Source organism: Corvus hawaiiensis, chromosome 1 (assembly GCF_020740725.1).
Source record: "Corvus hawaiiensis isolate bCorHaw1 chromosome 1, bCorHaw1.pri.cur, whole genome shotgun sequence".
Taxonomy (NCBI): domain Eukaryota; kingdom Metazoa; phylum Chordata; class Aves; order Passeriformes; family Corvidae; genus Corvus; species Corvus hawaiiensis.
Genome location: NC_063213.1, coordinates 70,619,099 through 70,632,080, shown reverse-complemented (window position 1 = coordinate 70,632,080; position 12,982 = coordinate 70,619,099). Strand labels below are relative to the sequence as shown.

The 12,982-nt window shown below is 37.9% G+C and overlaps 1 protein-coding gene across 2 annotated transcripts in view; it reads left to right on the top strand.

Annotated features, from left to right (window-relative positions):
* Window positions 1-12,982, top strand: part of GMDS (GDP-mannose 4,6-dehydratase) — a 412,789-nt gene that overhangs the window by 135,301 nt on the left and 264,506 nt on the right. The gene's annotated exons all lie outside the window — the stretch shown is intronic.

The window sequence follows — 12,982 nt, the reverse complement described above, 5'->3', positions numbered from 1 at the left end:
AAAACACAAGAATTCATTACTTCAAGTTACCCAGTTTCCCTCCTGGAAACCCTAGAGAAACAACACTTGTAGTTTCATTAACCAGACATTCCCACTCCCCATACCCACTACTGGAAAGTGTTATAACTTTTTTTTTTTTTTTTTTTTTTTTAAAGTGTTTGCTGAGGAATCATTAGCCATCTCTCTGAATATTTTCTGGTATCATCAAAGAAACTACTTATTTGAAATAAGGTGGAATTATAATATAATGCTGAGACACTTCCTATTTCTTCATTCTCACATACTCTTGAGATGTGAGATACCCTGTGTCTATCTCTTTCTTTGCAAACAGGTTATCAGGCTTCCAAATAGATTGGTCACTCACAAATCTAGTGGTTTTTTCCTTAGTAACTTGCTATAAACTTTTGAGTTGCTTTTCAGTTTGCGGATAGAAAAAATTGCTGTTTCTAAGTTCTTAAATTAAAAAAAGGTTTAATCAAACTAGTTTAATACCTCTTGTGACTTGGGTTGAGAAGGGTAAGTGCACTGGGTAAGATACAGTTTTTAGGCTAAGAAAAGGTTTTGGGAATGTGAACCCAAGGTGTCTCTGTGAGGAGCTATTTAGGGTCCAGCAGATGCCTTAGCCAAGCTCCCTCCTCTGCAGGACTGGGCATTTCTGTCTCTGAAAGCAGTTTAGTTACATCAAAGGAGGGGAGAAGGTTTGGTTTGGTGTGCTGGAGAGCAGGAGCTGCAGAAGAATTTAGAGGTTGCAGTGAGTGCTGGATTATACACAAGGCAGTGTCATGCCAGAAAAGCTGTGAAGCTGATACCCTGACAGGATGCTACTGAGTAGAAATAAGGACTCAATATTGCTTATATAACCTAATATAAGAACATCTCAGGTCTTCCACTTTCCAGAATATGCTGAGAATAGGAAACAACTCAGAGCAAAGACAAAAATGATTCTAGGCCTGGAAAACAGTCTTGCTGGTAAATGACATTAGGAGACCACTAGAGTTACCTCATTAAAGCAAAGGTGAAGCAGCTATTTGATCCTGCTCACACTGGGAGTAAGATGTTTGGTATTACTGGGTGCTTAACCTCACAGGCAATTATGCAGAGATCCAGTGCTGAAAACTAAAGTTAAACAAATTCAAACTAGAGAAGAGGTGCAAATTTTTTAAAGTGAGGACAATTAGCATTTGAGCGGCTTACCAAAGGAAGTGAAAGATTCTCCATTACTTGCAGTCCTTAAATCAAGATTGGATGCTTGCCTAAGAGATATAAATAACTACTAGCTATTTATACAGCTTGATATAAGAATCACTGAGTGAAGTCATATGGCCTGTGTTATGTGGGACCTTGTTATACTAGAAAAAGGAGAATTCTAAGTAGTATTAACGATATGTGTATAATTGTTGCTTATGAAGATAGTAAATGAAGCAACTAAAACATGCGCTTCTTCTGCAGTAATTGTGTTTGCCTTGGATTTATGCATGTATCAGGCGGAATAGCTGATGCTTCTTTCAGTTTATCATCCACAGGTTTAAATAATACCAGCTATGTTTTTATGTTTTGCTCTGTATGAAATTAAGCTGTTATTGGTGTTTCTAGTTTAGCTTCCAGATTCTTACACTGGCACACTTCATACTAAAGCATTTGAGTTATAAACACTGAAGAAGCATTTAACAAAAAAACCCCCAACCCCAACAAAACAAACAATCCTGTTTCCTTTAGAAATTAAATTAAAAATTAAAATTGTATCTCCAAATTTTATATGGAAAATCAAACCAGAAAACTGATTTTACATTTCCTTAGATTATTTAGAAAACCTGAATTAACTGTAGTATGTATATGTAGTATCTTAGTCTACAGATTTCACACATGTATATCTACATAAAGAGAAAAATATGTCTTAAGGTGTTTCAACTAGAAGGACAAGGTGGTGATCACCTGGTTTATTTCCAGGTAATGGTGTTAGAAATCAAATTCTTCTGAAACTGTAAAAACAGAAGACCTGCAGAGGTCTCACTGGTTTTAAGAGTCTATCCTAACAATCCCAGAATTACCAAGTCAACTACAATAAAAGAGCTAGTCTTGCATTTAAGTTACAGGCAAAGTAATTCCATTTGAAATTTATAAAAACTAACTCTTAACTTCTGTAAAGAGAGCCTTTCCAAAAGTACTTTGCCAAGGCTTAGGTGTCTTCAGCCATCTGTAATGGATTATTTTCTCTTACTGTGTTTCAGCAGCGTGGTGGTGGGAAAACCTTGGTGACAACGACATTAATGCAATAGGCGTGATTTTTTTTCCCTTTCAATTTATTTTGGCAATCTTGCAAGAGGGGGGAGGCAGATCTAAATCAGCTACTGCAGCCTCGAGTGTGCTGAGTGCACTCTGATGTCCTCTCTATGTTATGTCTTCTGTAAGGTAATAATCAAGTGGGCAATAAAAAGATGATTAGGATCGTGCCCAGCTTTTTGATGTGCTTTATTTTCCAGAATTACTCTATTAGGGGTGGTGGACATAGTAAAAGTTGGCAGAAGCTACGTCTGGGCCGTGGAACCCCAGAAGAGAAGAGAAGGCGCTGGCTCTGGCAGGCGGCTGTTGTTTGCAGCACTGCAAGGCGGGCGGTGTTGCTGGACAGATGATTTGAAGCAGCGGCTGCTCCGCTCACAACCAAACACTTCAGCTAATTCATCACAGGGCTCTCGGGCGCTTCACTTGTGCAAACTTAAAAGGTTAAGGCAGTAAATAGTTTATTGCCATCGAGGCCTGTTGAACATTGATCACTGTTGAATTCCCTCTGTTTAGATGTAACTTCTTTTGAAATATGCTCTGTAGGTTTAGTCTGAGATCAGGATAATTGCTGCGAGGGCTTAGGGTTTGAAAGCAGACACTTCTACGGCCAGAATGCAATAGGCTGCCAAGACAGACTAGTGTGAAACATTACAGCATTATATTTTCTTTATTCTCAGGACTTGAATGAAGCAATAGGAAAGACTGTTTTTTGAGGCATGGAAGGGTAAAGTCATGTGAAGTTTGCCCATTTCATACCTATTAATAAAGCCCTTGCTATAGTCCTATTTCCAGCCTCTCTGGGGTGTATGTTGCTGTTCAAGGCATCTGATGGTTCTCCTTAGCTTAGTGTGGAGCAGCTCCTTAATCGCTGTACAATTAAGATTTTTTTCAGTGTGTGAATTGATACGGTGAGGTTGCACACATTCCAGAAAGTACTCCTGCTGCTCATGTAGCTGTATGTATTTTTCATAGCCCATTTATGTACAGGATTCTTACTCTCACCACTGAGTTTCTGAAATGTGGCTGGCAGTATCCTGCCAATGCATAATGCTGGTTGTGTGCCCAGCCAGCTTTTTGGGTGTGAGGTTCTGCCAAAACATGGTCTAATGACTCCAGGCTTTGGATCCAGATTGACTAATTTCTCTGACTTGGGGGAGGGTTATGGGTTTGGGAGGGCAGGTCACAGCAGCAGTTTAAAAATATAGAACAACACCAATTGTATGTGCTTAAGCTTGTATGATCATATGTGATATCATGACAGTGTATGCCACATTTTTTGGTGATGGTGTTCTCCTTAAAAAGGTGAATTCTCATGAACTTGGACCCTGACCCAACCATCAACTCCCCCAGGGTGAAACCCTGTGTCTGTGGGGACCTTCTCAACTTTGCTCAACCTGTGTATGCACTTGAGGTTCAAAATTAGCTCTAGTTAAGCTGAGGTTATTTATATTTATGTCATGTATTTGTTTTTCAGTAAAAGCCTGCAGATAAAGACACATAAAGAATAAGGCAGATAGCTTGTTGACCTATTGTTCTGTAGCATATTGCATATAAATATATACTTTTAAAGAGGAGTTGCAGTCTGGACAATGTGCTGGCAGATTTGGAGCTGTTTATCAAAGATAGTATCTGCAGTCTTTTGTTCAAAAAATAGAAATGTTCCCTCAGATTGCAAAGACAGGGATATGAAATACATTTACATATATCATAACTGGAATTTTGTAATAAGCACAGATTAATACTTTTTTCAAACTATACTAGAATATCATAAGCTAATTCCAAACCCCAGTTTTAAATGTAGGAATTGATGTGACTCTTGGGTCTGGTGGTGTGAAGGGCTGGGAGTTGGACTCGATGATCCTTGTGAGTCCCTTCCAACTCATCTTGTTCTGTGATTCTGTGGATATTTTGATACAGTTTTGAAGACAAAGAAAAAAATCAAATAAAAAAAATTTAATTCCTGTACTTAACAGGTTTCTATAATGTTCAAGACTGAGGCAGTAAAGTAAGAAGGGAAAAAAAAACGTGGTGAGCAGTCAATCAGTTTCTCTGTATGTGGCCTTAGTCTTTACTGAGAAAACAGTACCTCGGGCTTGCCAGCTGTGAAATTTTTAGTTCATCTTTACCATCGAGCACATCACATTTTTTCCTCGTTTAGACAGTGCTGTGAATGGATGATGGATGAACTGTAGACTCATTGTGTTAGAAATACCTACTTCGTTTTAAAAGCTCAGCCTCTCCTTGCCAAGGCAGTCGTTCCCTCTTGTAACAATAGAAGAAACATCATGAAGTCATAGTTCAGCTACAATGAAAGACTTCATTCAAGGATTTGATGAATAGCAAATGGAAATGTGAGAAAAATAATGTGACAGCTAAAAAAATTTTGTTATCCCCTCCTTTGCTGTCTTGAGCTGTAAAATTTTCTATATTTTTAAGGTTAGGTGAGAATTCCCAATGCAGGCAGAATAATTTTCAGCTGAGAGAGATTTTGAGGATGAATTTGCAGATTTTAAAGAGACAAAGAATTAATCTGAAGTAAACCTTGTACTGTTAAGGATGTGCCTTTTAGAGCAACTGTTGTATCACATCTGTTCCTTAAACCGCTTCAGTTTAATGATTTCTAGGGAAGAAGAAAATAATAAATATTTGAAACAGACTTCTGAGAGGCAGTGTATATTTTGCTCTACTGTGTGCTGAAATATCTTTACATACAATTTAATGGCCATGCTAATTTTCTAGATACTGAATTTCATACAAATACATTAATCAGACAGAGTTTGAATTAGGAATTTTGTGGGAAGCTATAATTTCAAAAGTGTTAGTGGCTGTTAAATGTCAACGGGAACTAAAGTCTTGGGGCAGTGTTGGGAATATACAAGACTCCTGGGATCAGATTGCTGTCACCTTGGCACAGTATCTAATTAGATCTCAAACCTGCATAGGGTAAGTTTCTGTGATGCTACATTGCACAGTATTTGCTCTTGTTGTGCAGAGAGCCAAAAGTATCAGTTCAGTAAAGGGAATCGAGTATCTCTGCACTCTCTCACCTCAGGAAGAAAATTCATTGTTTATTTCTTCTTTCTGCAGGATAAAAATGCCCTTTAAATATTTACTAGGCTGACACATCGCTGTACTTTACAAGCATAGTAGCTGTTTTCTCCATTAATTTGGCAAGCTCGTAGCATAAAAATATGCCTCCTCATTTCCATACGCCAAAGATGTAAATAGATATCAATTAGTTTGAGTTGGATATGTGTTGACCAATCTGAGGATTGTCTGCATGACCAGTATAGCTAAGAAATCTAAGATGGTTTGATTCTCACTTTTTTTCTCAATAAAACACTTGCTAGCATTATCGCCTTAATTTTCTAGGAAGAGTTCAGACTTTTACAAGATAATACAGAGAGTATAAGACTTTGGTGCTCTTGAATGATGTCTTTTAGCACTAGAAACAGAAAAAGAAATTTGTAGTTGCATGCAGGTGGGCCTGTCAAGCCATGTTGCTGGTTTAGGGATGGCACGGTTTATTTGAATTTTCTGACTAACAGCCTTTGCAGGATGAGGTTTTTGTTAATTAGCAAAAATTAAGAAATCTTAGCAGTTTGATTTTTAAAGAGTTCACTAATGTAAACTATCAAACTTTTGTTTTTCATACTCAGAAATACACCTCTTTCCCTTTCCTTTTCCTTCCACCCAATAGGGGAGCAAAGGAGACAGTTCTCAAGGGTGTGGTTATCATGAGTTAATTCCAACCCTGGGGGGTTTGAGATACGTGGGTGCATTTCATACCTTTTAGCTGTCCAAGGATGAGATTTTCACACGAAGGCTCCACCCCACGGTATTTTATTTTTTATTGCATAAATCAGTCTGTGTGCCTAGAGATCATTTATCATTTCCCTAATACTCACCAGGGTACAAACAGTACTGTTCCAGTTCCATTCAACCTCCTTATTTCTCCCTCCTACTCCTGCTTAAAAAAAAAAAAAAAAAAGGTTGGCAAGATGCTAAAATTATATAATGGCAGTTCTGTATTTAATGCAGAAATCATACATTATCATAAAAAACTTTCACCCTTGAGTACTCTTTGTACTTCTGAGAACATGATATATGGCTGACTAGTGCACTTAGCAATGATGGCTCCATTTAAATCTTTCAGTTTCTGAGAAAGGGATTACTGCCTAGAACCTAACTGGTATGAAAAATACATACTTTCAGATGTAACTGCAGTTAATATCAGCTTAAGTTTGTGTGTGTAAAGAGTACTCTTGCAACATAAGAGGTGTTAAAATCTATAGGATTGGAAAGTGAAACACTTGCTGAGGTTTTGCTTTTGTGCCAAAGCTTTTTAATTTTTTTGCCAATTATAGAATTTTTCATCACCATTCACTATTTACATTTTGCAGTCTTCCCAGCACAGCTTCTTTGGCATACTGGTGCTGCAGGATCAAAAATTAACTAACGTTTATTAGTAAATTATAATTTAATTAGTAAATTATTAGTAAATTTATTAGTGTTACTAATATGACACTTTAGAAATTTCCTCTGCTTCTCTGGCAAACAGGCAGTACCAGTGTGTTTCTTCCAATATTTTGTGGTTCCTTGACAGAACTCTTTGTGTCCCAGGTGAGGATGCTCAGAGCCCCGGAGCAGCTTGGGGTCAGCACACTGGAAATTAGCTAAAACTCCTACTGCAGCCTCGAGACGTAGCGTTCTTAGCTGATGTCAGGATTATGTGCAATCACAGATCTTAACTTGAGGTGTTTTTTCATCCAGCCGTACTTCACAGCTGTTCAGCATGTTTCCCTCATGGATAATCACTGCTTATAATGACCTGTGCAGCAGGGCTCTCTCAGTGGCCTGTAGAAGCTCTAAAGATTTCCCCTTTTTGTATGTGCATTTTGTGGGCAAGTTAGTATAATGACATCTTCTTTGGCTTAATACTATGTGATAAAACTTACAGACTGAACTTGATTTTTTTTTTCCTTGCCTGATGGACAAGCTCTGGAAACACAATTTTTTTAGTTTCAATTAAATACTTGTGAATACTGGCCTGCTTGGAAGGACATGGAAACTGAGTAGGCTGTTTTATAGAGGCTTGCAGGCATGTAGAGAAAATGTGTTTGGAAGGAAAGATAGGTTGAAAAAAATCCTGAGATAGATTTACATGACTCCTTCCACATTTATCTCTTGAGATAAATGCACCCTGTTGGCATGTGCTTGTGATCCTGCCATTTCTTGACTGAAATATCCATGAGTCATTCAGAAAAGAAAAAGCATGATTGAAAAGTGCTAATTGAAATAAAATATTTGCATACAATAGGGATGTGGCATCTGCCTGAGCTATATATTCTTTTAAAACTAAAATGCAGTCATTCACAATTTTACAGACTTCACCTTATTTGTCAAATTTGACATTCCTGCTGATTGTGTCTAATGACTTGTTCAGTACGTTTTGGCAACTTGGTCTTGTCTTCCACATTGCTTTCCCAACATGCCTTATCCTGAGGCTGCCAAGTTCACTTTGAAAGCTGACGGAACTTTTTATACTCTACTCAAGTCTTACTCAAAGCTGCTCTGAGAGGGCCTTTACTGGCACCTCTAGTGCCACACTACGGTATAGATGAAGAGAAGCACTGTATTGTAGAGGTCAGTGTGGTCTTTTGTCACTTCTAGCACTGCTAGAGACAAAAAACTGCAATGCTGTTTTAGGGCACAGTCAGGGGCAATAAAGAAATATAGTGTTTGTTCTTAGGGGTGAGAGGGAAAACTCACAAACTTGTTGGGTTTTTGCAGTTAATTGACTACCATATTCATTTTTCATGAATGGTTTGCCTTAATGTTCAAGTGAAGAGCAGCTATTATTCCTAGTCCTTTTCTCCATGTCAGAACCCCAGAGAGAGGTGAAAAACAGGGCTGAGGTTAGGGTTGTGGGTTACAGTATACAAATCAGTTGCAAGGTTCTGCTTTGATTTATGATCACCATGGCTCATGAGTGCCAAAGCTGCCTTTTAAAATTTATGCCTATATATTGTTTTCTAAGAGTTGAGTAAAGAGGCTTTAGTAGTCCATAATAAAAATGGAAGAATAAAGTAGGACAAAGGGAATACTAGTAGAGAAAATAACAGACTGATTTATTCTCTGAGAGTATCACCCTGCTTGTTCAATAAAGTTTAACCAGAGGGTCTCATCCCTTTAAGCTCTCTGCCCCTTGGCCTTTTCCCCCTTACCTCCACATACCTGTTGAGACGTGTTTTTTTTCAGATTTCATCCCATAGGTTTCTTCCTAGCCAGCCACCCACATCCTTTTAAGACAAGTTGATTAAGTAGAACATTTTATGTGGGGGATCACCTTGGAGTTCAGAGTGCTCACTGTCACACAGAAAACAGCAGTGTTCTCTCTGAAAGGATGCAACTGGAGAAGATATAAGGGTCCTGGTTTCCAAAGTGTTATAACCATGTTAAAATCTGAGCACTAAAAGTGGGAATAATAGGGTATTCTACTCCAGTAGCTTCCTAGACAGGATGAAGAACTATCACAGTCAGTTTTGAGGTATGTAATTACTACACTCAGTTTACTGAAAGCAGTTTCTACAGGTTTATTACATCATTCACAACAAAGCCATCATCAGCTACTGTATTTGTGGATGCTATTAATACCAATAGTTTGAAATTAATCATATGGAGTGCCTGTACATGCACTACAGGTAAGGGCATTAGTGCTCCTCTGCTAGGGTTCACCCACTTTAGCATTTCAAGGGGTGTGGGTGTTTTTTTTTGGTTTGTTGGTTGCAATTTTAATAAATTTGAAGGATTCAGTGGTTTTCTTTCAAGGTTAGTGTAAACCTCAGACTCTTTTATATAGTTAAATAATGTTTTAAAGTATCTTTAAGTAGCTGTTCCCAAGAACAAGTAAAAGGAAAAGAATGCTGCTGGGTTTTGGAATTGTTGTCCTTTCTTTGAGTCAAATTTCAGAGTAAAATTTCACAGAAGATGACCTTATGTATTGGAAGAAAAGGCAGTTGTTTGCCCTGTTCAAAAAAGAAAAAAAAAAAAAAACAACAACCCTAGTGACTTATTTCTTGACATGCTATTGCATGTTTATTCATTTTCCCAGTCATTCCTGATGAAATACTGGAGCAGGAACAGGGAGGGTGGCAGCTGTGGGTGCATGACTTTTGTCAGTACATACATATCCATCCAAATTTGTGCCATGCAATTAGCCATCCCAATTTAATTCTTAATGCACATGCAGTAAAATTGAAAAAATAAAAAACAAACCAGGCTTGGGAATTAATTAATTTCATAGAAGTCTGAGGTATGCTGAAAGAATTTTAGCTAAAGAAGTGTTGTGTTGTTTTCAGTTGATTTATGGCAAACCAGAAAGTAGAACTTGGTCTGTAGAGATGTAACACTAAGAAGCATTGTACGTTATTGCAAATAAGGGGAGAATATGGACTTTCCCCAGTAAGTGAGTGGGCAAGGAATAGGGCTGCATTGATATTGTTTATTTAGAAAATGTGTTTCTGTGGTACTTTTATTATTTTAAGAGTAAACTGAGTGCACAAATGGGGCAGACATCATTTGCCTTCTGAAATGGAGTACTTAGAACTCTTTTGCCACACAGATGCAGGTGTTAGACTCTTGAGTTCTGAACTCCCCTCCCTGGGTACTTCAAGGCAGAGGTTGTTCCCTAGATGGAATCACAGCATTGCTAAGTCTGGCAAAGTCATCTAAGATCTGGTCAAAGCGCTAATCTAACACTGCCATCTTCACCACTAAAATGTGCCACATCTACACATCTTTTGAATGTGTGATTCCACCATTTCCCTGTTGTGCCCAAGACAAGAAGTCATCACTTTTCTGTGTGTGTGTGTGTGTGTGTGTGTGTATGCACATGCTTATTCATTTTATCAAAAACTCATGCTCTCATTTGTCTCCCTGAAGTCCTGTTCTGAAAGCTGCTCCACAACTGAAGCACCACAAGCTCCCATGTGTGGTCAGAGCTGAGGTACCTCTCTGCCCTTAGGCTGTGATGAATGGAGTGATTTGATTTTTGAGTAGCTGACAATAAAAGAGAGCTAAGATAAGTTGCTTTGTCTTGCATGGTTTAAGAGTGCTTCCAGACAGCATTACCTCAGATCCACAGTGAAATGGTAACTTGTTTTCTTGCAGTGACTTGGTTGTGTCTGCACCTGTCAGGGCCCATATTCATGGGCAGTCTATCTAATTTGGTTTATGGTCTTATTAATGAATAATACATGCACATTGATCTAATTAATTTTTTTTCTTGGAGAATCCCTGTGAAGCAGGGAAGCTCTTTCAACCGTTAGTTAGCTGTTAGGAAGGAGATAGCAATTCTTGTCGTTCAGAGGAGAAAATGCCTTTAATTTTACAAATTTAAAAATCACAGAGATTCCCATAGAGTAAAAGGTAAAACCTTCTGTTAATCATTACAGAAAGCGGTTGTTTTTTTTAATAAAGTATATCTCATATGTCTATGGATGCTTCATTCAAAGTGTGTACAGTTTGGTCAGAATGAATCATAGGACTTTAACAGCAGTCAGTGGTTTTTTCTCATCTTTTTATCATGAGCTGTGCTGCATCACTTACTTGTTGGATATAGCACAGAAAGCCAACCCAAAATAATGAAAAGTATAACTTGGAGAACTGGTCAGACAATTGATGTCGATAATGGGTGGACAGCGGGGAAAAACTAACAAAAACTATTTTTTTCTTTTAAAAAAGTTTATAAATATATAGCAAGTTTTCTCAAGTTTTTCAAAATCAATTTAAGTGATTCTACAAGGGATCTGAATAGCTTCAGTACCTTTTTTTTTTTCCAGATTAAATTCTTTTAAGGAAAAAAGACCCTGGTCCACAATGAAATATGTCAAATCTCCATTAATGAAATATTATTTTATTTCATCATGAAGGGAGAAGTATTTTTGGTACTTTAGAGGCATCTGAGAAGCTGATGTTGGAACTGCTTTTAAACTTTCTTTACCAGTGCCACTTGGAATAAAGAATTGCAGTCTGAGAAGTAATCTTCAGTGATAATAAATGCTGAAAACATAGCTTTTCTCTGGTTGAAAAGGCAAAACTTCTGACAGGCCCCATAAACCTAGGGATATTTTACTTTATGGATTAGTAGGAGGTACAAGAGAGTCAGGCAAGGGAGTAATTTGCAAAGTTTTGGGTTAATTCTAGCTCTTAGGCAGTATAGAAGTTCTGTCAGTATTTGGGGGCATCCATTGTGTTAAGCTGTGTTTTGCAGTCTTTTTGGCCAGGAAGGCAAAGAGAGGAGAGACTGTTGTTAACAAAGCTTTGCCATACTAGATTATTGCTTTATTCAATGTCTATCTAGCCATCCATTGAAAGTCTATCAAAATCATAAAGCAGATAGATGGTGAGGGTCTGGTTGCTCATTCTAGGGGTTGTTTTCCTTTCTGTCTTTTTTGCTTGTGGTGATGCTTTTATGACTTCTGTGAAAAACATCTTTCAATGTGTTCTGAAAGCATCAAGGAAGAAAGAATGAAAGTTTTTTAAAAGGCTTCAGAAGTAAAAAAAACAAACCCAAAGCTATAGTATAGCTGTCATGTTAGAATTTAAAATAACCTGTATGTTTTAAATTAATGTCTTTATATGTGAAAGTGAGTCAGAATGGTGCTAGTTCTTTGGAAATGACTGCATTCCCTGCATGGATGTTATTCATAGCTCTCTATTCCCCTGGTACATATAAAGCAAAATGAGTTGGCTATCTTTTTACATCTCCCTTTGAATGTTCTCTAGTGACTCTGCAAGTTGCCCCTTTTTGTCTTTCTATTAAATAGCATTTAAAGCTTCTGGCACAGCTGGACTTCAGTATGTAAGAAAGCTTTTAGGGTATTACAATGTCATTAGCTATTGAAGCTACAATACTTGAAACATCGAAACCCATCCTGACTTTGCTTCATGTGGCATGTGCTCAAAAGTTTGGGTGCATATGTATATTGTTGGAGCTATCCCTGAACAAAGCCATGCTCACAATGAATAAAGAATCAATGCTGCTTTTTTAAAAGCTTCTTTTCTAATCTCTGTAATTTGAAACTGAAGACTTAGAACAGTGGGTCAGAGATTGTTCTGCAAGATAAATCCCTTGCATCACATAACCCTGACAACTCCCCAGTTCCATCAAATTAATAACAAGTGGATGAGAAGATAAGCAAAACTAATGGGGAGGTTACATTTTTGTGACAAAGGTTTATGGCCACACTGAATCTCATGTACTGTGATATCCCTCCTCCTTTTCCTCCTCTGCTTTGGTATTTTTTTTACTATCAGATCTGAGCATTCCTCTATCTGAAGCTCTTCTGTGGAGGAGATATGATGAATAGCAAGCTGAACTGTGTGTCTCCAAAAAGCTGCTGTGAGCAATTCTCTACTCCTCCAGTAGAAATCACTGATTTTTTACAAGGCCAGGCCTCATTCTTGCACACTGTACATCAACTTTCTGCTCCTTGGATGCTGCTACATGTTTGAAGATTGAAACACACTGCTGTAATCCCATTTCCCTCTCTTCTTAAAACTGCAATAATGGAGTTTGGCAGCAATCACTGAATGCCATCTGGACTGGCTCTTTTCACAAAGCAGGGCCAGCTTACATCAGGTGGCTCAGGGTGATGCCTGATTGAGTTTTGAGTATCTTCAAGGAAGGAGATGCCAC